Below are 24,878 nucleotides of genomic sequence, written 5' to 3' on the forward strand. Positions count from 1 at the left end.
TTGTAACACAAAGCCAGTTTTATCGGGATGTACTTTGCTTTCTTCAATAGGCTTCTCAGGGTTCCCTTCCCCTTCTCAGGCCCCTTTCCAGTTTCAAACACAAGTTCAATAGCTCAGTTCCAGGTGTCAGGATGAACCTTGCCTTTTCCATTAGTCCCTTACACATAATATTCACGTATGTGGTGAAGCCAGATACTTTTGAAAACGCCAGGGTATAGGTTCCTACTCAGCGCGACCACTCTGACCTATGACTCCTCTGTATGTTTTTTTCTTCTATTTTTGTCTTCTTCAGGCGCCTCCTGCACTCCTTTACTTTTTCTTTCCTTTCCAAGCACACTTGCACTTTTGCCTTCCTATTATTTTGCACCTGGCACTGTTCCTTTACTCTTCTCGTGTTACCTTGCACCCCTTTTTCTGTTACGGGTCACTCGCACCCTTGTGAACACTTGCACTGTCACCTTCCTTTTCATTGTACCCCTGGCACATTTCCTTTACTCTTCTTGTGTTACCTTGCAACCCTTTTTCTGTTACGGGTCACTCGCACCCCTGTGCACACTTGCACTGTTGCCTTCCTTTTTGTTGTGCCCCTAGCACTTTTCCTTTACTCTTGTCGTGTTACCTTACACACCCTTTTCTGTTATGGGTCACACGCACCTTTGTGCACACTTTACTCTCACTCATTTTCCGCTCTGATCAGTCTTTTGCTCACTTTTTGCTTTTTGCTTTACATTCTGCTCCGTTCTATCAACTTTGCACTTTCTGCTTTGCTCTTGCTTTCAGCTGTGCATTCAACTTTCTATACTTTCGTTCCTTTCAATTATCTGCTGATTTTACTGTTCACACCTTTCTTCCCCTCCACTCTCATCCAAATGTATGCTCCCGAGTTTCTCTCACATTCTTCACGAAACTCACCGGGCAGCTTTGCATTGAGAGGAGGTCCCTCCAGGATATATGCATGAGTGTGATAGGCCTAACCTTGAAGGGATCATTGTGGTTTAGGGTGATTCCCCTGCAGGCGGTCTCTGCTTACAGGACCCAGTCTTTACTGGGGAACATAAAATAGCTGCTGTGTATTACACAAGACTCAAAACATAGCCTAACAGGGTTTGGAAAATGGTTTCACTCATTCTCCTTTGGGGTAGTACTTTGGATGGGTCAAGACACTTTGGTGACTGGCAGCAAAAGAGGAAGAACATGAAGCTCAGTATCACACACTTGGTTAAACAGTGATGCTGGGAATTTAACCCACTCTACACATAGGGCACTTGAAAAAATAAAAAACCCTTTCTGTACATGTTTGCTCTTAGGAATCACTTTACTCTATTTTTGTTTACTTCGTACATGTTTTTCAGTAGCTTGAAGTGCTCTTCATTTAATTCTTTCCAAAAAAAATTCCCCAGTGTACATATGCCCTTATCGTTTTATTTACAGTTGTCTGGTAAACTAGTAGAATTGACTGCAGTATGATCTAGGCATAAAGACTGGGGGGGGTATCTGTGATACTATCCACTATATGGTTGGGTAGAGACGCAGAGGCACCGGAGCCAGGGTTCTCCAATGGTATCAATGGACGAGCAACCAATGCTGAGACTCAAGGGCAGTGATGCAGGATGTTTCTTAAGTACAGTGAATCCCCAAGCCCCCACAAAGGAATGTCTACAAACTGTTATGTGCTAACAAAGTTCTTTTATTAGCCAACATTAGGCTTAGGTGAATAGATACAAATAAATAACAATCACTTTGCATTCAGAACACTCTACTGCAATAGTTAAAACAATATATACAGTACTATGTGGTGCCACAGTTATTCTTAGCTTAATCAATAGGCCTAAATGGGCATATGTCATACAATGCACTAAAATTATTAAGCACTGTTTAACTTCAAACCATAAATGTAGAAATGTAGGCAATTACTTTAGAACACTGGCAGAATGTTTTTTTTTACAATAAAAAGGCAATACTGTGTGGATCCCCCGCCACCCCGCCCCAACCTGGGCAACCTGCAATAAAAGGTAAGTCATGTTTTTATTGTTTGTTTTTATTGTGCATTTGTAAGGTGCTTATACAATCAAGTAAATTGTGCTTCAAAGACCCCACAGGGCAATAGGGAGGGAACATGGAAATGAAAGGCAAATATAACAATGAAAGAGAGAGGTCCTACTAGACCTTGTGAGCACTCGGAGCATGCAGGGGCCGAGAGAGAGAGATGAGGGGGCAACTGCTAGGATTACAAAGGAGGGAAGTGATAGGGAGTAAGTTGCAAGCTGTTAAGTGACTGGCAGAGATCATTTGGTGAGTGGTCGGATGCCAATAAATAAGTGCAGGCCTGTGATAGCACAGGCCAGTGGGTGCCTAAAGCAAGTGCTGGGAGTGGACGGAGCCTGAAAGCGATTGGGTGGGGGTGAAGCCAGGATCCAGGTGGACACATAAGGGCCATAGTCACCAATCTCAGCGATTGTGGGATTTAGTAAAAGAGGGAGGGGGGAAGAAGGAGGTGAAAAGGAAAGTCTTGAGGAGCTTTTGGAATTTGAGGATATCCAGCTCAAGGCGAAGAGGAAGGGTGAGGCTGTTCCATAAGAGGGAGCCAGCCGAGGATAGAGATCGTCCACCAGCTCTCTGTTTGGCGACTCGCTCGCTTGACATGCAGAGAATTGGTGCCGGAGGAACATAAAGATCTGGAGGGTGTGTACTTACTGAGAGAGTGGGGTGCAGAGATATTAAAACACACCAGGATTCGTTATACTTTGCTTTTGTATTAGAGCCCAGTCCTTATATGTTGAATAATTGTATGTTCTTGCTTCTCCAGGTCCCACCATCACAAAGTACGTGGAAAGCAGCAGGAGGGCCCGCCCAGACAAATCCAGGACCCTTGTGCTACCCCTCCAGGAAGTCTCTTTTCCTCGTCACAGTACCTTGGGTGCCTTGGAGGGCCAAGTGGTGGAGTCTCTCACCTTTATTTGATGATACCCTTCCAGGATAGACTCCTTCTTGACGAAAAATGTTGCTGGTTCGTCGTTGTTGTCGAGCAGGGGACGGGAACTAAGCAGTGTCAGAATGGCAGCAGTGATGGTTCGTCGTGGTGGTCTCCTTGGTGGGGTTGCTACGCTGGCTGTTGCCTGAGTGTGACTGAGTTGGCACGACTGAGTGACAGGGCATGACTGACTGTGTGACTGAGTGACAGTGTGCCTGAGCGAGCATGACTGACCATATGTTTTAATCAGTGACTTAGTGTAACAGATTGTGATTATTACAGAGGATGTCACCCTCAGGCCGTCCACTCCCTCCGGCCTTGCAGTATCCAGCAGCATTCCTTTCACCTTGTTGCCTTTCTATCCGGTTTCAACTACACTAGCACCTTGCTAACAAAGAGAGTTTATTAGCTTGTTGGCTGCCTATCTTTATTTTACCATGCAGAGGCCAATAAACGTCTCCTATGATGAGCTGCAGTTATTCAACCCTCAATCTTTTGTTTTATCTATGATTTTTCCTCCGAATAAAACCACAGGGAGTGATTGATGGTTGGAACATATCTCCATTATAATGTATGCACCTGACAGGCACCTCAGATGGGTTTTGAGCACCAAACATAATTTGGAAATGCCCTGCTACAAACCCCCATGCATTTTAAGCTGGTCCTGCTTTGTGCTCACTCACGTTTTCAGGGAAGCGTGTGGATGGCCTCCCAGGCTGTGTGCAATATGTGCCCTTGGCGATTAAGTGAGAGAATAATTAGGTCAACTGCCTTTGCCTAAACTGCCGATTGTCCCCTGAGAGCACATTTCAGGGGGACTTCCTTGATTTCTCATTCCATATCACACTCACATCAGACATTACATCAATATCACAACATTATATCCTCATCAAAACCACACCCACATCTCAACCACCATACTCTTCATTACTCCTAGTCCTGTTCCTGCTTGACACAGTACTTATAACCCACTGCGTAAGGCCCAGTGGAGATGTCTGGGTCCATATGATTATGAGGTATGGAACTACAGGCTTATCGGCGGGCACAATAATGTACATGATGACTGATAGAGGTGGAACAACAAAAAAGATGGAAGATTTGTCCTGCTAATGAAGGCGGGGCATCAATGAGTAAGTACTGCGATGAGGAAGAACAGGCCTAGGAGTAATGAAGATTATGAGCAAGCAATTCTCACAGTCACATCCAAATCAGCACTGTTCGAATCCAGGTCCAGTGGTGGAGATGGACATTATTAATGTGGGGTTTCCCATTGACATGTGGGTTGTGAGGGGGTTTAAGGATGGTGTATATTGGAAGTGTAGTCCTACTTTTAAGTTTGTGGCCAGTGTTGATTTTAACCCAGCCACCATAGGTGGTGGGGTTATGTGGTTGAGATATTGGGTGGGGTTATGTGGTTGAGATATTGGGTGGTAATAGGGTTGGGCTGATTAGTTTTATTTATTTGGGATTTTATTGGCGAAATAAAAGTTCAAATGCACTTAACTATTTATTTAGCAAATAAAGCCCAGTTGATGCAACCTGCAGATCACACACACACATTGCAGTAGCAAGCGCTCTACCCACTGAGCTATCTTACCAGTTATAGCTACCAGAAAACCAGCCACTCCAGAAACAAAGAGCCACATGCTGCTGGCCACAGCCCAGGAGCCACAATAAAACACATTTTTTTAGGGTTAACTAGGGAAACCACAGGGGTAGCAAGGGAGACTTCAAAGGTCGCATAAGACCCCTGGCGACCCCTAAATGATGTCCCTGAAGAGAGTACAAAAGGATAGGTGGATGAAAGGTGAGGGTGAAGAATGGAGCTAGGGCAGGTGAGGAAAATGTGTGATAGTGCAGGTGCAAGAGAGGAAACCAGAGAAAGAAAGGACAAGCAGATAGTGTCAAGAATAGGAGATCTTGGAAGGAAGGCGGGTGACCCAGAATATTACAAAACAAGCCAGTAGCAATGAAAATGAAAAACAAAAGGTACAATATAATGATGTTGGGGGAATAAGATGGTGAACAACCTAGTGGACATTCCCCATCCTTCTGTGATTCTACCTACGATGTGAAGCTTTTGCCGCAACCCTTACACCAAATAAAGAAATCCCTCTACCAACCTTTATTTGAATTGGTCAGAGGTGCTATTCGTCCAGACGTATTTGACTTTACTGGAATCACATTACAAATGTGCAGCTTTTATTTTTCTTGAAGACTCAATATTTTGAAAGGCACATATTAGAGATTGTGGGCAATTCAACTTTTGCCATGTTACCTACTTCCAACAACCGCCTCTGACCATGGGTAGGTGGTTTCTGTAAAGTTGTGTTTCCTTCATCCCTTCCAGTGACCTCGTTGATAATGGCAGGGTGCACGACTTTACATTTTCCTTTCTCTAGGTGTGTGCTCTTGGACAAGTATAGAGTACTCACCTTAGCAGGGTCAAGATTCATTTTCACGCCTATTGCACCCATTCACGAGTTGCATGGGCCATCCAGAGTACTGCCCCACATGATGTGCACTCCAGGTTACTAAAGTAAATTGCGTGATTGTCAAAGATGTGCTTTTAGAAGCCCCATTCAGATGAGAAATTAAAGTGCACACTTTTTCCTGAAAATAAAATGCAATTTTAATAAATGTCTTTAGTTCTAGCATATCTGGTTTATCTTTATGTATGATTGCGTTACTGTATTTTTTCATTTAGAGGCCTATCCACAGTGGTTTATAAGTGCACTTGCTTTTTCGGTATACACGCATTTCGCTGACCTATTTTTGATCGTGGTACTTTTCATCGCCGGATTTTACATCGCCAGAAACCCCGTTTTATTTTGGGGGTGTTTTGTTGGGGTATTATTATAATAGTAAGGGTGGGGTCTGGGGGGAACCCCCCATGAATAAAAAAAAAAAAAAAAAAAACAGGGTTTCTGGCGATGTAAAATCCGGCGATGAAAAGTACCACGACCAAAAATAGGTTGGCGAAATCACGTAGAACCGTTTTTTCTGCGTATCTGGTTGGGAGTCAGCGTGTTTTGTGCTTGTTTTAGAGGGACATTCAGCGTATTTTTTCCATCTGACCTGGCAATACTGCTTCCGGCCTGGAAGCACTGGGAGTCTGGGAACCAGTAGCAATGGCCGATGGAGATTCCAACGTGGGCCGGGGGAACCGAAAAACAAATACCAGAATAAGTTAAGGAGATGATGAGGCACACGTTTTCAGGCTTGTTAATTCCAGAGTGAGGCTTTCACCGCGTTTGTTCATGATATCCGTGTCTCTCAGTGCGCATGCAAACGTTAGGTTGATTTAAGAGGCAGACCGGATTCTAGTGTAAAAACTGGGGGTTTGTTTGGAAAACGTACTCAAAATAATGAATGTCTGACATGATTTGTGGAGCACTCTTAACAATAAGTGTTAATTCAAAATGCTCAGTGTGCATGTTTAAAAAACCTACAAGAGAAAGAAAGCAAGGAATTTATAACATTCGCAGGAAAAACAAACGATGCCTTCAGGCCACATTTCCCTAATTACGCAGGGACGTTTGGGCAGGCATTAGTGACACAGAATTGACTTTTCAAACTTGCTGCTCTTGTGTAACCGCTGTTACCGACCAAATAAATCAGCCAAGTAAAGAAAGAACAACCAAGGTGTGCCCTTTGCCATTAAATTGGGCGGGGGAAAGGGGTGTGTGGGGGTGGGGGAGTCCCCATCCCAAATGCTTGTTTTTGTGCATCTTACGTGTTTGGTAACACAGAACAGATCAAATAAAGTTGGCACTGTAGGTATTGATGGAACATATACCTGCCTGCACCAGTTGTATAATAGAAATCGGATACATTTTTGCTCTGGTCCTCATTACATAAAGGTATTTGCGGGCGGGCAAAACATGAAGACAAACTAAGTTTGCTTCCTGTTGCATTTGGATGTATAGAAAACACATTGGTCCTGAAGCAGGGTGCCATCACTCAGATGCGCAAGGTGGAGCAACATTTGTTGGCTTTGCTCCATATTAAATAAACGGCAACAGAATGAAGAATCTGAGATGGTGTTCTGTTCGCCTTATTTGAGCATCACTTTTTTGCACCAGCGCAAAAACAGCACGTGTGATTGCACTGGTGCAGGTATAATTTGTCACATGTTAAGTGTTTGTGCATGTGCAGAGAGTGTTGGGGCTTCCGCAATTACATTTAATACATATGAGTTTTCTTCTACTACATGCATACACAATCTGACCTACTTGCCCCAGCACGACTAGCAACCCCCTCATGTTTAAAAAAAAACTACGTCACGTGGCGTTTCTTGGGTGCTGCGTGGTTTTCAAGAAGCAAATGACTTTGTTTTAATGTACGTTTACAGCGTTATTGTGACATAGAAGCTGCATATCTATCTTTGTTTATTTCACAACTTCTTGCATGTCTTAAATCACTGAAAATACAGTGGAGTTAAAGAGTTTTTTCAGGTTTACATCTTGCATTCTGGGATTTATAGTTTTACATTCAGCATATGAAAACTAAAGCCACAATGATATTCATTTGGTTTAACATGTTACTCTAAGGATGTACATGTTGTCATGTGGCTTTATTATGCAATTTGTGTTTTTGTAAGTAAACTCTATAAGACATAACTGTAGACCTTGAAATGTAACAATCTGGACCAAAGATTGCAATCCTGCCTGGTCACCCATCACTCGACACCCATACCAGCAGCAATCTGTCCGACCATCCAACTCCATCCTTTTTGGATGCACTATTTCCTTTTTTCCACTTCCACCACTGGGTGCCGGAAACCAAGATGTAGTCATCGGATGCAGATATATTTTGAGGTGCAACCCTCACCCTGCCACCTGGTTTGAAAGATCCAATCTGTTGAAACTTCTGCTCTTTTCAGTCTTGCATTTCTTTTATGCCATTTGGTCATTGTTTTTTCATAGAGATCCCACCTGTTTTTAAGACATGATTTGTTTTTTTTTTACAATTAAGGTGTTTCACATTGTGAAACATAGAATTTAAACACGGGGAGTGTCAACTGAATGTTACTTTTGAGGGCTTTCTGGGAAATGTCAGGCTGAGTGGGCCTGACTGAGTGACTGGGCATGACCGACTGTTTACCTGAGTGAGCATGACTGTATTTTTAATCAGTGACTTAGTGTAACAAATTGTGACGATTACAGAGTAAGCATGACTGAGTCATGCCAAGCACTTGTAACTGAATGACTGGGATTGTGTGGGAGCGACTGACTGTGTGACTAATATTGAGTTACTGACTGAATGTAACTAAGTGATGGTGTGACTGTATGAGCGGCAGGTAGATTGAGTGACTTGGTTATTTCATTTGGGTGTTTTATATTGTACCTTTTGGCCCTTTCAACTGCATAGAGGGAGTGATCGAGTAGCTGGGTGGGCAGGAGAGGTTGTGCGGGTGGTAGTGTGAGTGTAGGTAGAAGATAGTGTGCGTTGCTGGGAGATATTGTATGTATGGGTGTGCAACTGCATAGAGGGAGTGATCGAGTAGCTGGGTGGGCAGAAGAAGTTGTGTGGTTGGTACTGTGAGTGTAGGTAGAAAATAGTGCGCGTTACTGGGAGATATTGTATGTATGGGTGTGCAACTGCATAGAGGGAGTGATCGAGTAGCTGGGTGGGCAGAAGAAGTTGTGCGGTTGGTAGTGTGAGTGTAGGTAGAAAATAGTGCGCGTTACTGGGAGATATTGTATGTATGGGTGTGCAACTGCATAGTGAGAGTCATCGAGTAGATGGGTGGGAAGGAGAGGTTGTCCGGAAGGGAGTGTGAGTATGGGTAGAAGATATTGTCTGTGCTTTGTTGGGAGATATTGTATGTATGGGGGTGTAAGAAGGGTAGGGGCAGAAGGGGAGGTAGTTGGGGGAAGAAGTGGGCTCGGGAGAAGCAGTTGGAGTAGAAGGGAATTTGGTCACTGGTCACAGCACTAACTATACACCTCACAACCTGTCTCAATGCAAACTATCTGAAGCGGCAGGCTTGCTGCACCAGTTCTAAATTGAGTGTCTGAAAGCAGACCTGGTTAAGACATTTTTATTACACCAATAGTGGGTTTAAAACTTCAATTAAGTCATTAGCTCTCTGAAGAATGCTTTTAAAAAACACTGGCAGGCCTGTGCATGGGGCGGTGTGTGCTTGCAGCACTCATTGTCCCCACTGGGTTGGCCCCATGTCTCAGGTGAATACTAGCTTTTTTTAAGCATGGTGTTCAACACATTTGAATATCCAGATATAATAAAACTATTTTTGTCAAACTAGAAGCCACCATAGGTAGTGAGTTTCATTTATTTTACAGTAAGAAATGCCATTTGTTGCTATGGAATGTGTAATATAATATTGCAGTGTACTAGGATGGAAAGGATTTGCATCAGAAGCTGGTCATCGAACACTGCCTGGAACTGGCTCTTCAGTGGAAAAAGAGGGGGGCCGGAAACCACAGAGTGTTTCAATCTGATCCCGGTCCTGGTTCGGCAACAGCATCAGAAGTAAGCACCCCTTGAGTAAAAAAGAAAGTTGGTTGACACCCCTATTAAAAGTAATGCTTTATTTTCTCTGTCAATATGCAAGTGAAATCTAAGTAGTCTCCTGCCTCATCTCTCCCCACTTCCCCTGCATTCCTGTTAAGACATCTTGTGCTCGATACCCGTGTAAAATTAGCAATAGACTATATGCATAAGCCTACAACGCTATAATTTTATGTAATTGTGCTTACAAAACTGTTTCACCAAAGCACGATACAATGTTAATGAATAACCAATTAGGCAGAAAAATAGAAAAGCAGTAAGGAAACAAGATGAACAGACCACCAAAAAGAGAAAATATTCTTGTGGATGTGACTTTATTAAATATTTGGATAATTTCCATATCTTTATACATTTATAATCATTTTTAATTTCTTATATTCACAGAGGACATTTCTTCTTGTTACAGACTTCGTGGTGAACCCTGGGAAACCAAGGTAAACAGTGATGATGGCAAAACAAAGACAGATGAGCAACTTGGCACGTTACCTGCTGGACATTGTATGTAACAAAATGGCAGAAAAGGTAATATTGACATTGGATTGTCATCGACAAGAAGCTATAAAAGGTACATAAATGCCATTCAGAACACGCATGTTAAATGTATTTATTTGGAGATTGTACACTGCACATTGTCTAGTGTGCTTCCTTTCATCCACCACGCATCCCTTCTTTATTCTGTCCTCTTAGTGTACCTTTTCATCCCTCCTATCTCTACTTGGCCTTTAATATCCTGATCTAACCTCTCCCTATGTCTCCCCCTCTCATTCTCTTTCTTGCTCTCTCATTCAAGAACATACAAACAACCAAACTGATACCAGCTACTCATTCCCAAAGCTCTACTTTCCCTCCATCCAAACACACCAAAACCCTCTTACAAATCCTCCACCTACTGCATATGCTCCTGTGGTCTTTTGGTCTTACTTCAATTCCTCCCAACCTCGCCTAAGCATCTTTCACTGCCAGCTGACACTACTTCATTTGTATAGTCCTCCCTTTCCTGTCTAGATAATTCCTTGTGCTTCCATTGGACACTTGGCTCACTTGTTTTCCCCTGTCATTCACTAGCTGATCTACTGTCATTTCCTCCCATACCCTTCCCTTCTTTGCTGGGACTTCCCCTGGAAGTCTTCATGAGGGCCTTTTTCTGCATCCCTTTTCTATCCCTATTGTTCTACTGCCAGCCATGAGGTCACCTTGATTGTTTGTTTTCTGTTCCTCTTATATCCTTAGTGCCTCACTTTACAAACACGATTTGTGGAGTGCTCCCTGGTCTGCCCTATTCCTGTTCAGTCTCTTGCTAGTTCCAGTTCCTCAGCAGCTCTGTGCTTTGTGCAGTGAGTGCTGGATCTCCCATTCTGTTCCTGAATGGGGAAGGATTGCTAATGTCCATTAGGGCAACCAGTTTGCTCCTCCTGTTCTGTACCGGGTCTTAGCCATAGGTCCAGAAATAGGAGAAACCCAGACACATTGTGGTACATGCCCAGGGGGGTCAGGGCCTAAGCCCCCCCAACTCCCTCACCCGTCCTCTGCGATAGGATCGGCTCTGGCATACGCCTTGGTAAGCCTATGACTGGTTGGGAGGGGTCAAGACCCTGACTCGGCCACATAGTGAAAAATTCCTCCAAACAATTAAAGATTAAAAGCCTGGTTGCCCAAACACCTAACTTGGATTTAGGTACTAAACTTGTCTTCCATCAATAGAACCCCATGTAATTCTACCACTGTTCTTTGCACCAATGTCACTCATCCACACATTGATCCATGCCGTGACAGAAGTAGATTGGTGCCATTGGGCTGTTTTTGTATCTGCATGTGCAATGTGTGATGTGTACGTTATTTGTTAATTTCTGTGCCATTATTTGGTCATGTGTGTTATCTGTATTTTTAGATATCAGGCAGTCTTTGTGTGTCTCTATTTCCACATTCAAATTAATTTTCTGCCATTCTTCTCCTCTTTGATAGACGCTTCCCGTACCTCATCAATTCTGCTGTCCCTGCTCTCCCTTCTTTGGCTTTCTTGCCTCGCCCTCTGCCTCCTCCTTGGCCACTTTGCCCTCTCCTCCTTACTCTTTTGCCCTCTCTCAGGCTCCTTCACCTCTGCAGGGCGTACCTCCTGATTGCGCCCCTCCCCGGAAGTCTCTCAAGGTTGGCAACCTTCTCCAGATTGCCACTCTCAACTCTCATTCAGCCGTCAAACACTCCTCTGACATCTGCCGACATCTCCTGAAAGAACTCAACCTTGATCTCCTGGTCTCCAATGCAGGCATGCCCATCACTGATGCCTATGTTGGTGCTTCTTCTAGGCAGACCATCACTGACCACCTCTTTGTCGCTCCATCTCCAGACCTTTGGACTCTTCACCCATTAATTGTGGACGCAGATGGGAAATACTCTTGGCACGCTTCCCATCCTCTAGGTGCATCATGAATGTCCACCTGAATGGCACTGCCATGGCCCAGGTCTCTCAGCCCAACCTCTTCCTTCTTGATAGGTGTCTTCCATCTCTCATCAACATCCTCCTTTATCCTACCACTCCTTCTGCCACCCCTTCTGACACTTATGTCAACACCGACGAGTGTACCACATTCCTATACCTCTTCTCGGAAGACCTTCAAAAGGTGGCAACGAGCTTCACTTAGCCACCCACAACTCTTGCTCTGCTGTTGAACATTCCTCTATCTGTCACCTCCTTGAAGACTTTGACCTTGACGTCCTCACTCTCACTGAGACTTGGTTCACTGGCAGCTCTGTCACTGCTTTTGACACACTCCTCCCTGAGGGCTTCAAGATCCTCTATAGGTCCAGGTCTAAATGTGCTGGAGGCGGAGCGGCCCTGATCTTCCCTGAATGAGTCTACTATCATACCCACTCAGTCCTACTCTTCCTTTGAATGCCTCCTCTGCAGGCTTGCTGTCTCTTCTGTCCTCTCACTGACTCTCGCCGCCATCTATATGACGCTGGTACGGTTTCCTACTTCCTTTCGGAGTGGTCTGACCTCACTGGTCTCTCCTGGTCTCTGCCTCCAAGCTTCCCCTCAGAGACTTCAATATTCACCTTGACTCTACTGATGCAGCCACTGGACTCTTCCACAGCCTCTGACTCTTTCCCTCACCATTCTACCCTCCGGTCTGACCCACTCAGCCGGACAAACCGATCCGCACCAGTTATGATTGCGACCTAGCCTCTCTCAAACGCAAATGCAGAGTTGCTGGCTTTAAGCACATCCACTGATAGACTGGCTTGCCGCCTGCTCCAAAGACAATACAGACTCTCTATCCATCCACTCAAAGAAGAGGGCCCATATTCAAGCCTGCATCTCTGGGACCACCAACAACTGCCAATCCTACTGCAGTCTCCACTTCTCCTCTACAATCCCAGGCCCTCTGCACTGCACAAGCCTCCCACTTCAAAACTAAAACTGTGCTCACTCTCTTGTACTCACTTTTTCCTCACATGCTCTCAGGCTTCGCTTGGCCCCCCTTTCCTTCCTTCTCTCCTCCTTCACGCCCATAGCACCGGGTGAGGTCTCTAAACAAGTCATCTCTATAAATGTCTCTTCCAAACAGGTGCTCCCCTGCTCCCAACTATCAAGGACAACATTGCCACCCTTCCTCCAGCCTTAGCTGATTTCTGCAGTCAATCCTTGACCACTGGCTCCCGAGCACTCACTTGTGCACCCTCCTTAAAAAGCCCTCTTCAACCCTTGCTGCCCTGCTAATTACTGCCCTATCTCCATTACCTCCCCACCCCCGGGCAAACTACTCTTCCTCTGGATGATATGCAGCTCTCCCTCAAGCTTCCCTCCACTTCCTCTTCTTCTGCCTCTCTCATTGTTTACTGCCTGATTGCTATTTAGGTATGGTGCACTGCAAACAATCTCTGCCTTAAGGCCAGTAAGACTGAGATACTTCTCATTGGGACACCTGCTTCCTCCTTCCCTCCTACTTTCTAGCCACCCTCCATGGGGCCCCTCCCCCCACCCTCTTGTGAGGCTAAAAACCTTGGCGACATCTCCAACTCCTCTCTCGCTTTCTCTGGTCATATCACAGACCTTGCTGAGAAGGCCCACTTTCAGCTGCACCTCTTGAGAGGCATTCTTCATTTACTCACCTATGCCCAGAAACTCAATGTCTCCAGAGCTTTGGTCCTCTCTAAACTGGACTACTGCAATAGCCTCTTCCTCAATCTACATTTATCCTCCCTTACCTCCTTCAACTAATCTAGAATAGGACTGTGAGACTTATCCTTGCCTCAAACTCATGGACCACATCTCTCCAGCCCTAAAATCTCTCCACTGGCTCCCTGTGGATGTGAGGATAAAGTTCAAGACCCTCTGCATCATCCACATGGCTTTTTTTGGTATGGGACCATGCTACATCCAAATCTCTCTCCCTAAATACCTCCCTGTGGAATGGCCTCCCTGCCCCTCTCATGCTTGAACCAGATCTCCTTAAGTTCCAGAAGCTTCTCAAGACACTCCTTTTCTCTTCTTCCTTTCCTCTCCCCCTCCCCTGCTAATTCCCCCCTCTGTCTCATGGACAGGCTGCCTGGTCCCTTCTGAGTCCTACAGGGCACCAGGCCTTCCTCACCCAGTCTTCCCCAGCAGTCTGGTCTCCCTAACCTGCACTTTCCCTTCCGGCCCCCCTTCCACTCACTAGCTTGATGGGGTGTGCATCCTTACCTAGCCTGGTCCACCCCCGTCCTTGCACTTAGCATGTGGATCTCTCTCCTGCATCCCCTGGCACTTGCCTAGCCCAATGGGCCCTCCTATTCCTCTCCTCTCCCCTGAAGTTGTATGCCACCGCTCTACCCCATACTTCCCTCCCACCCCAGAATTTACCCCCCCCTCTACCTGCACCCCTCCCCACTCTCCTCCCCCCTGCACTCCTTGTTACTGCACTTGCACGAGCCGAATGACACAAGGCCTAGTAGGACCATTATTGTTGTTTTCTTCCCTGTCTCCCCCCTCATCCACACACTGTTTTTGTCTTGTGGCGCCTTCAAACAACATTTGATGTATAGGTGCTATATAAATAAGCAATACATAAATAAGTGTATTTGCATGCAAATTTGCAAGACTGACCATTTTGTTCATCAAATGGAATACAGCAAGTGAAATTGCTGGGAGCTATTTATCTCATGCTTGTAAATTCATAGAGCCCAGTTAGCTTCAAACCAAGCAATACCAGGAGCTACAGTTGACTCCCTAGTCGAACCGTTTCGATTTTAAATATACCTATGTGAAAATAACTAGTTTTGGGAATGTGTTTAGAGGATCATTATGACACATATAAGACATTTAAAAGTAAAATGCAGCATATTAATATTAAAACCTAGTGTATAGCTTAAAATAAACCACAAACCAATCACACCATAACAAAAAGAAAAGCATCATCAAACACAATTACAATCAGGCATATATACTGGCAATAGTTTGGATCTCAAATGAAAGTTACTTTTGTAGCATGCCATGTACTAACTGCTGGTTCTCCAGATATGTTTCCTGTATACTAGGTGATGCAAGATACCAGAGCTGCTCCTGGCCATCAAATCTTCATTTTGATTAGTAGGAACATGTTCCCAGTAACAATCTCATAACTTCATTGCTGGTAATAACAGGTAGTAGATAGTCAGTCAGATGACATGAGTTGCAAGCCAGATTGCCTTTACCCAGTCTGTGTTCCAAGAGTTACTTCTATGCCATTCCAGCTTCCCGGTAAGAGAGCAAGACAACTGCTAGTGTAAAGATGGGTACCTGTAAATAGATGAAATATAGTTGCACGCCAGGGTTTTCACCTTCTGTGTTTTACAAGCATGAATTGGTTTCCTGGAATTCTGATTAGGTACGAGGGAAGAGCAGCACTACACAGACTTATGTTGGTGATGGATTTTAATGCTAACCAGGATTGGTAATAAATCCTATTTATTTTGGGAAGGCTGTTCGAATTTGGGTAGGCGTTTATTGATAGTTGATTAAAAGCACAATAAACACGTCATTCACTGAAGAATATTTAACTTGAAATGAAGGGGTAAGGCGAATTTGCTTGAAGGGTTAGATGTTTTTAGACTTCACACGCATGCAAAGTAATAAACGGCTATTGTAATACAAGGCTGCTCAATGTCTGACAATGCACATGCATTTAGGCTTAATGATGTGAACTGCACCACTGTCCCAAATTGTGAACATTTCAGTTCAGCATTTAAAGCTTGGTCTTATTTGTGCCCTCCTTCTGCAATTCTCTCTCACCTCCAGCTTGGGATTCTCTGCCCTCCCTCCACTCCTTGGATCAAAATAAATATCTGTCTCTAAGGAGTCTCACACTATTCTAATGGTCATCTTCTTCCTTTCTTTGAATCAGAGGCACTGTGGAGGCGCTCGCTCCAAGCGGTCTGCCACTCATTGCTAATGGTTAGCCTACTTCCTTACAATCTGCCATGGAGGAGGCGCTCGCTATAAGCGGTCTGCCACTCTTGGCAAATGGTTGTCTTTCTCTCTCTGCCTTTTTCTTTCTCCCTTTTTCTCTTTCTTTTTCTTTCTTTCTTTCTCCCTTTTTCTCTTTCTCTTTCTTTCTTTCTTTCTTTCTTTCTTTCTTTCTTTCTTTCTTTCTTTCTTTCTTTCTTTCTTTCTTTCTTTCTTTCTTTCTTTCTTTCTTTCTTTCTTTCTTTCTTTCTCAATAAGTCACAATTAGCTAATGGTCCTCGTTTTGCTCTTTTAGAATTTGAGCTATGCATGTGTATGTTGTCATTCACAACATGCTAATTTCATACCCACATTCTTAGGGGGGATACAGTGCTTCACAACCATAGTTCCATGATGAGGGCACGGAGAATTAACACCTTCACAATGGCGAGTCCAAACTTTACAAAGTGTGTATTTGGAACACATTGTTGTGGACACTTGGTTCTGGAGGAGTAAGTGACAGCCTCAATAAACTGGAAAATCTGCAGACTTTATTTTTAAGTCCCCACTTGACAAAACTCTGATCCTGGCCCAATCGCTATGTCTAATACCTTTGATGGGACAAATGATGTTGCTTTCCAACAGGAAATATTCTTCAGAAAAATTATTAAATGCTCTACACTTTAAGACCCAAGTTGGAATGTTTAGCTATTTTTGTTTTGTAAGTGGTTAATATTGCTATTTTGTGAACTCTGCCAAGTAATCAGTGGCTGATATAGTGGAAGCTAAAATGATTAAATTGTTGCCTCATCAGTGAATTGGCAGAACAGATGTGCCTAACTGCCCAATTGGTTTGTTTCTATATTTCTAATGACCGCATTGAACATTCCCCACTACCTGGAAGGCTTTATTTGTACAACTACCTGACCAGTCACACACAATGTAATTGCTATTATTCTGTTTTGAACGCGTGTGCCTTGTAAATTGCTTGCGTTTTAGTCAGATTTCCCTAATCCAATCAAAAGATATGAAATCATGTTGGATACTGACTGGGATTAGAATTGTGATTTTGATGAAACCTCTGGGAGGTCAGAGCTGATGCTCTGCATCGAAGCAGGGTTGAGGTGCACACCAGTACTTTACAGGCTAGGAGAAGCATATGCTGGACTTGTCTAAATAGAGGACCTTGTTTTTCAAATTGTTTTTATTGTGGGTTTCCAATATAGCATACATTGGCTTCACCTATAGATCTCTTCTATGTGCTGTAGGACCTCATCTGGCTTCATCATTGTTTTTTCTATTACATTTGTCAGTGGCCACTATATGCCTAATGGTCAGCTTTACAGCTGTTTCTTTAACTTTTAAACCCACTATCCTATTGGTTCACATGGCTGTAAACATGATGTGTAGCTGTTGCTTACATTAATTTACCCTGTGAAAGTTTTCGTACTTTGGGCACACTGAGGACATTTATGAAATCTGAGCAACTGGTGAATTTAGATTAAAAAAGACGAGTAAAGAGCCATAAATGGACAATTAACCAACAATTCATAACACATTTAGGTGTGGTGTAGCAAGAATCTAGCGTCCTAGAGAACATTGGTGGTTACAATTGCAGGGGTCAAAATTAGGATTTCTTGACCAGTAGCAAAATTCAGCTCCTGTGTATCAGGCATCACCAACTAGGCAGGAGCTACACCAGGGGAACCAGGAGCTGGTGCATAGAGCACAGCAAATGTAAACTTTGCGTGAGACACACACTCTAGCTTATTGTCCATTTATATATTATCCAATATGCTTTAAATGTCTCTTGTTTGTCCATGATTCTTTTATACACATACCCAAACCTACCCAGTTAATATTACAATACCATATTGGTATAGCGTCACTTGCTTGGGGTGTCAGAAGAAGCTCCTGATAGCTCTTGGTTTCGAGGTAACCAGGATCTCCTTGGCTATAACCAGGAGATAAATAACTCTTAGGACCTGGCAATTTCGATCCCTGCTATTGTTTTTCATGGTTTGTATGGATCTACAGCTTATGCGATGTCTGCAGTGTAATGTTGGCTTGCAGTCACATGGTTGAGAGGCTTTAAATATATATTTGTATAACCTTTTATTTAGGTGTGCATCACATCAAGTTGTTTTCTTCAAATCATATGTGCCTTGTTTAAGTCACTGCAGAGAGGGGAGGACAGCTACGGCAGTAGATTCCAGGTCTGTTATACAAGGTTTTGTTAGTAAACTCCTAAAACAAAACCTTTAAAACATTGTGTTTTAAGGGGTACACAACATTACTATTAAAGTGAAAGAGCACTCAAAAGACTGACCTGAACACCATTTGCAAAGGTTTACACACATTGTAAATTCTGTAAACCATTTGTTTACTAATGGCAGTTTTGAGGTGCACACTAGGTTTACAAACAATAGTAAATGGTGTAAACCAAATGTTTACACATCTTCACAAATTTGAGGTGTACACTAGGTTTGCAAAGGTTTACAAATAAGTTTTCTTTGTAAGTGAAATGTTCAATTGTGCATGAAACTTTAGTGTACATTAGGTTTACAAAGTATTTATGATTTGTAAACCATGGCAAACTTGGGGTTTACAAATCTCTGGAATATTAAGTCCAAATGGACTTGCATAACTCCACGGTTTACTTACGTGTAAACCCAATGTAAACCAAAGGTTTACAAAAATGGTTTCAAATACTCGTAAACCTTAGTGAACTTATAGTTTGCATATGTTGCATGCAGTTTACCAAATTTGTATACCATGATTTTCATGCAGTGGAATATCTGTGCCTTTCACATAGAAGGGAAAGACACATTGAAAATATATGTGCGTATGTCGCTTTTTTAATTTTACCCAAACTCACACCTCCCAAGCCAAGATAAAGATACTGCTAATCAATTGCTTCATTCATTATAATCACTTTGACAGGGCATTCTCACCTAATTCAGTGAGGAAACTCAGCTTGCATTGGAAGTCTTCGATAACCCGGCTGCCTCTCCTTCATTCAGGTCTGCGACAGCCAGGGGTGTTGCTAGGTCTGGAAAAGATCAGGGGCTAAGCTTATGTCGGGACTGGCGGGATTCGGGGCCAGCTATAGCCTTTTGGTTGTAGTCCCTAAGCTTCTACCCGGAGCTGCAACCAAAAGACCTGGGGCTATAGCCCCCTCTGCCCCCCCCCTATCATAGCCTCTGGTAACAGCCACTACCCATTGGAGCAGCCCCTCCTTCCTCCACTGACATCGGCTGCAGTCTCCAAGCACTCAGTTCAGCACACAGATATTAGCATCCCTTCAAATTTTATTTTTCTTCTCGACTCTTCTATCTTCTTTCATACAATATCGCTTTGCCAGCCTCTCACACTCCTCCTTCTCAGCTTTTTAAGTCCACTTCTGCTTCCCTCCCCTTATATCTGCCTAAAGAAAACATGTTTTCACCAGCAATTTCACATCTCCTTTCATGACATCATGCATTAATCAAACTTGTGCCTGTCATGTTAGCTCCCTGTAATTGTCCAGATAGCTAACACATGCTCCTTCACAGTTACCTTTGTACAGGGTTTAGCTCAGTGGCCCTGGATGGATATTTGAAACACTTTCGTTCTAATTTCCTGCGCTGGAAGCTCTAAACAAAGGTTGCTTTAGGCAGAGTGATTCTTCAAATTCCTCGTACTCTAAGCCTCACGGCCCCATCATAAAATAGTTTTAATTTGTGCATTTTATTTCCAAACCAGCATAGTCTGTGCCTGCATTCAGTATCTACACCCCCAGTTTGCACCCACGGTTTGCACCATTCTAAACAATAATCATTTTAGTATGCTAGGTTTAATTATTAGTATGTCAGTAGTGTTATGTTTGTTAGTCCCTATGCTCCTTTTACACTACACTGCAATTCCATGCTATGCTACACTATGCTATGGTATTCTATTCAATCAATTCAAGCTACCCTATGCTCTTACCTTTCTTTGGTGTGTATGAATTCTCATCACTGTCTCACATCAGTGCTAAGCCACAGACACCGGCTGCAAGCTTCAACACCATCATACACTTTGTACAGGGGTCTGGGTTGCTGCTACAATTCTTGGCCCGGATAAATTTTGCACCACTTTTTCCTACAAGCACTTGTATTGAAAGCATGATGTTTGTAGATCATGGTAACCAATGCCAGACCAGGTACTCCATAAAAGTCCCCATCTGCAGATGAATGTAAAAACAGACAGAAATTGAAGGCTCACAACCACCCTAACTCCTCCAACACAGATCAACCACCCTTGCCTGTGAGTACATTCCCCCTGCCTTCCACCTCATACCAAAACCATGTACCCAATGAACGAAAGGCATGTGCAAAAGTAGCGATTTCCATCTTAATGTTTCAGTTCTCCATTGTCTCCGACAGGCCCACTAAGCAAATGTAAGGGTGGCAGAATCTCCCCTGAAGGTCATCCTTCTGGACAGTTACCGCTCTCAAGGACACCTTCAGATTTTTGATGGTTGTATTATTGTTGTTCTGGGTGTCCTCTAGATTGGAGCCCATCTGCTTCACCTCAAGAAGCCTTTGGCCATGTTCGTTCAATCATACCTTTATGTGGTTTGTCTTCCACACTTGGAAATCAGGTTTCGCCTCTGGAGCCAATACATGCTCATTAAACATACCATATATTCAGTGTTAACACCTCAATTTCTATTTTAGGCATATTCTAACACTAGGGGAGGGTACCAGCATGCAGCAGGCCATCTCCTCTGGCTTTCCCATCCACTTAAAAGTTAATCTGAGATGGTAAATAATTAGATTTGACAATATTGCTAAGGCCACCTGACTTTGGATGTCACCTCTAACACTACAGTATGCCAGCTATTTGTCTGTGGAATATCACAGATTCCTAAATTGCATCCTGGATCACCTCTTTTTCACGGAAATCACTGCAGAATCATGATGCCCATGAGATATGTGATATCCAAGGAAAACACTTTCTTCCAAGATACCAACTTATAAGCCATCTCCCAGCCCACCTACCTCACCAGAGGCTATGCCCACAGGGCAGATCATGCCGGTATTCAATCCAGTAAGCCTGACGGGCTATACCTGCAGTCACAAGTAGAGAGCAAAATAAGACACAAATTTAGGTTCATCACGGTTACCAAAAGGTTTTTTTTTATGGGTCAGTATAACAAGCAATAACAAGCAATACAAACGGAGAAACAACAGAGAATGGGATTTCGACAATGGGTCTTCAGATGCCAGATAGGCAGTGGCAAAGAAAAGATAACATAACATTAAGGAGGTCTTCTGGCGTTGAGACATTCCCCACAGTTGGGTGTTACCTTACATAGTATATTAATGCACAACAACCCTTCCAGTTTCTCAGGGTGCACAAGATCCCTCTCTTCACCCTATTGGGTTTCTCAAGGATAGTTTGGAAGGATATGTGTACCCGAGGAGGAGAAATGGCTTAGAAAAATGGAGAAAGAGCCTGGAGTAACACAAAGTCTGTGCTGCAGTAGTTATTAGTCTAACGGTCTGCTGGGCCTAAGTGCTTACCTGGTCTTATCCCAATTTCTGAGGATTCCAAGCATCCACTAGAACAATATTCGATTTGATTTACAGTCTCTAGCAGGGTATGGCCTCTGCACACTTTTTTAATGATGGTTGATGACTTTTCATGTCTGGGCAGACATCCAAACTGTAGTCATGGTCCTGGCTCATCCTGGCTTTGGCATCCAGTGATAACAAGGGGCCTCTTTATGAGTCTGTCCGGAACCCCACCGGTACTACCGGTGGGTTGCCGCTGGACTTGTAACATTTTACTGGCACCTAACTTGCCAGTGCCACTGGGACATTACAGGCACCGTCGAACCAGCAAGCTAAGTGCCGGTAAATGTTGTTCCCTACTCCCGTGGAGTTCCACAGGATTCCATGGGATTGGATTCACAGAAGCACCAGCACTGCTGCTAACGGTGCCAGTGCTTCTGTGACGGCTCTACCTACCGTGGCTGCTGTGCCCGACAAGGTCAGACCAGTCAGGTGCAGCGGCTCCGGCAGGCAGACTCAGAATGTGGCGTTCCGAAAGCCACTATCATAGTGAGGCCGAATGACTTTGTCCCACGGGGATAAGACAACAGCCTCTTGCAGCAGATGCTGCCTTTGTGCCTCTTGGACAAGGCAGAGGCTTCTTGCAGCAACCAGACAAGTCCTTACACTGCTTTTCCCATAGGGTGAAAGCACACAGCAAGTAGGTTTCAGCCTCCACCTGAGTCTTGTAGAAATGTTTTCCCTTCTATTATTATTATTATTATTATTATAGTATTTATTGAGTGTGGATCTAGCTGCAGGAAGCAACAAAGCAATTTACAAGTCATAGGTGGAGGGATACGGTGAGGAAAGAAGAGATATAAGGGAGCAGTGGGCTAACAATGGGGGAGGAGGATGTCAGGCAGTTTGGCAGTAAGGAATCTGCAAACAACCAGGGAAGGAAGGAAGCAGAGGGGGGGTGTAGATCACCCGGTCTCAGGTTAGTTGGGGAGTGGAGAGTGTGGATCTTGGTCTTAGCTTTCTTTCTAGCAAGCTTTCTGTACTTGACTCTTGGCCTTGCTCTCCCACCAGTGTCTGGATTATTGCTGCCAGATAGTCTGTTGCTCTGGAACAATACGTCCAGTCTCCATACAGGTTGTAACTGAGCTCTGCCCCACAGCCTTCTCTAGCCAGCCTGTACTCATGGCTGTCGTGCAGCTATGAGTCTCACCAGGTCCTTATGTCTCACTAATGTCTCAAGTGGTCTACTTTACCTGAACAACGTTTAGAGTATAAACTTGGGTTCTCTAATAAATAAGTGATGGGCTCACCTTCTCCACAGGGACTTCTCGATGATCCAATGCTCTACTAGTGCACGATGAACGGCTTCCAAAAAGCATCTCTTAGTTGGCAACTTGCATTTCTCTGCTCTCCCCTATAAAGTGTACAGGTACTTGAAACACACATACATTCGAAAACTGATTGTATGCAACTTTTGGGCCATTGGGGATATTGGGAACCAAAGTGGTAATAGTATGGAAGATATTAATTCAATAAGATTGATAGGGTGCCAACTTTAGGGTCACAGACTGAACTCTTTCATCCACGAGTAGTCAGTACATTGGATATCAATTTGTATTTGGGATAAGTGACTACTGCATTCAGCATGGCATTTAAAGTGCTTTGCTTGAAAGATCTTCATAAGTCGCATATAGTTGCATATAGCCTTCCGGAAAGCTATATAAACGATGCTGTTTGTATAAACAAGTACTAAAGATGCCTTCGCTAAACCCTTGCTCCCATTTAGGCTGCACGTTTTTAAGCTCTGTGATGTAACCTTCATTGTGACTGTATGATATTCCAAACCTGTAATCACCTACTAAATTCTCACTGTTAGGCTACACGCTCACTGTAACCTTGATCTAAGTAATCTTCCTGTAACTAAGACACCCACATGCAACAGCGCCTCAATGCCTATGGGCTGCTAGTGAGCTTTACAAATTCAAATAAATAAATAAACAAATAAATAAATAAATAAATAAATAAATAAATAAAATAAATAAATAAATGAATAAGCACCAAGTAATGATTATAAGTGGTAAAATTTGAAGGGAGGGTTCCAGATATGCTATCAGGAAACACATCCTGCTGCCTTTACGTAAGGTCCTCAAACCGCAGGCAAAATGTGGCTGATGCACCATGTAAAAGAGGAAATGCAAGAGGCAAAGCAGGAATACAGAATATCTCCCTCATCACACTAACCCTTGAGGCAACGGGTTTGCTAAAACTGATGGGGTGGATGCATTGCCTGCCTCTGGGCGTCATTACAAAAAGTGCATAAAGTGAAACAGGGCAAGCGGCTGCAACATATGTTTAGTGTTCATATTACAAAAAATACCTTTAAGGAACATGTAGGAAAAATAAAGCTAACAGTACGTGCAATATAGTTATATAAAAAGATGGAAAAAGCGCTAAACGTGGTATAATTGGAATGTAATTGACATGAAGGGGGGTGAAATATTAGTGTGAGTGCAAGTGCCCTATTTCCATTTTTGGATGCAGAAAACGAGGAAATAGCTGCAAGTCTGTTTTCAGAAGTCACGGAATATTTGAATTCATTTGTGAAAATGACTGTTTACTTTGTTACTACTATCCCATTACTTGATTAACGTTGCCATTCTCAACCGCCGTTTGTAAACACAACAACTGGAACTAACATGGCTATCTCTTATGGAAAAACAGAAACTGTTGGTCATTTGAGAAATAACTCATTTTAGGACTGTACAGTGATCACAATACTTTTTATCAGTTTTTCCATTTCTGCAGAACCTACCTTAGGGCTTGGAAATTCGATCTAAGCCACACACTGCAATCACTTGTAGGTCTCTCCTGTGAGCAATGCATGCGTCCTGCTGGTCTATAACAGTGTGAGTGGGGCATTATCCTAACATCTCCGTGCTCTGATATGACCCTAAGGAACAACCTCACGGCGTAGCCTGTCCTGAGCATCAGAAAACAATCGGCAGAGGCTAGCACTTTCAGCACAACATCAATTTAGAAGCTCCAGGGCCAGACTACCTAATAGTTGAAACAAACAAAAGGTCTCGGTTTGCAAAGATCATTTTGTTCTCGTATTAGCTCATATTGACCTTGAAATAACTTTCGCCATTTGAGGGTATGATTTCAAACTTTGCTTTTCAGGAATTGGTGCAGCACACACGAATAAAAACATCATGTACACAACATATATTTGAAATTATAAATTGTTGCGACTTTTATGTTATCAATTACCAGCTGTAACAGTGTATTGTACGCCTATTTAGCGCTCTATCTATCTCTCACTTTCTCTTAAGCTCTGTCTCTCACTTATCTCAACCTTTATCTCTCACTCTATATATCAGTGAGAGAGCTTTGCTGAGCTTCCTTCCTCTCCCACTCGCTGAAGGTATCC

At 43.5% G+C, this 24,878-nt stretch overlaps 1 long non-coding RNA gene across 2 annotated transcripts in view; it reads left to right on the forward strand.

Annotated features, from left to right (window-relative positions):
- The first annotated feature begins 9,898 nt into the window (after window positions 1-9,898).
- The window catches only part of LOC138491883 (uncharacterized), a 112,329-nt gene continuing 97,349 nt past the window's right edge, over window positions 9,899-24,878 (forward strand). The window contains exon 1 of one of the 2 annotated variants that reach the window (XR_011276101.1): window positions 9,899-10,073. This is a non-coding gene — a long non-coding RNA (uncharacterized lncRNA). The remainder of the gene's footprint in view (window positions 10,074-24,878) is intronic. The other variant, XR_011276102.1, reaches the window with a different exon arrangement.

Source organism: Ambystoma mexicanum, chromosome 10, assembly GCF_040938575.1.
Source record: "Ambystoma mexicanum isolate Mex_15411 chromosome 10, UKY_AmexF1_1, whole genome shotgun sequence".
NCBI lineage: Eukaryota > Metazoa > Chordata > Amphibia > Caudata > Ambystomatidae > Ambystoma > Ambystoma mexicanum.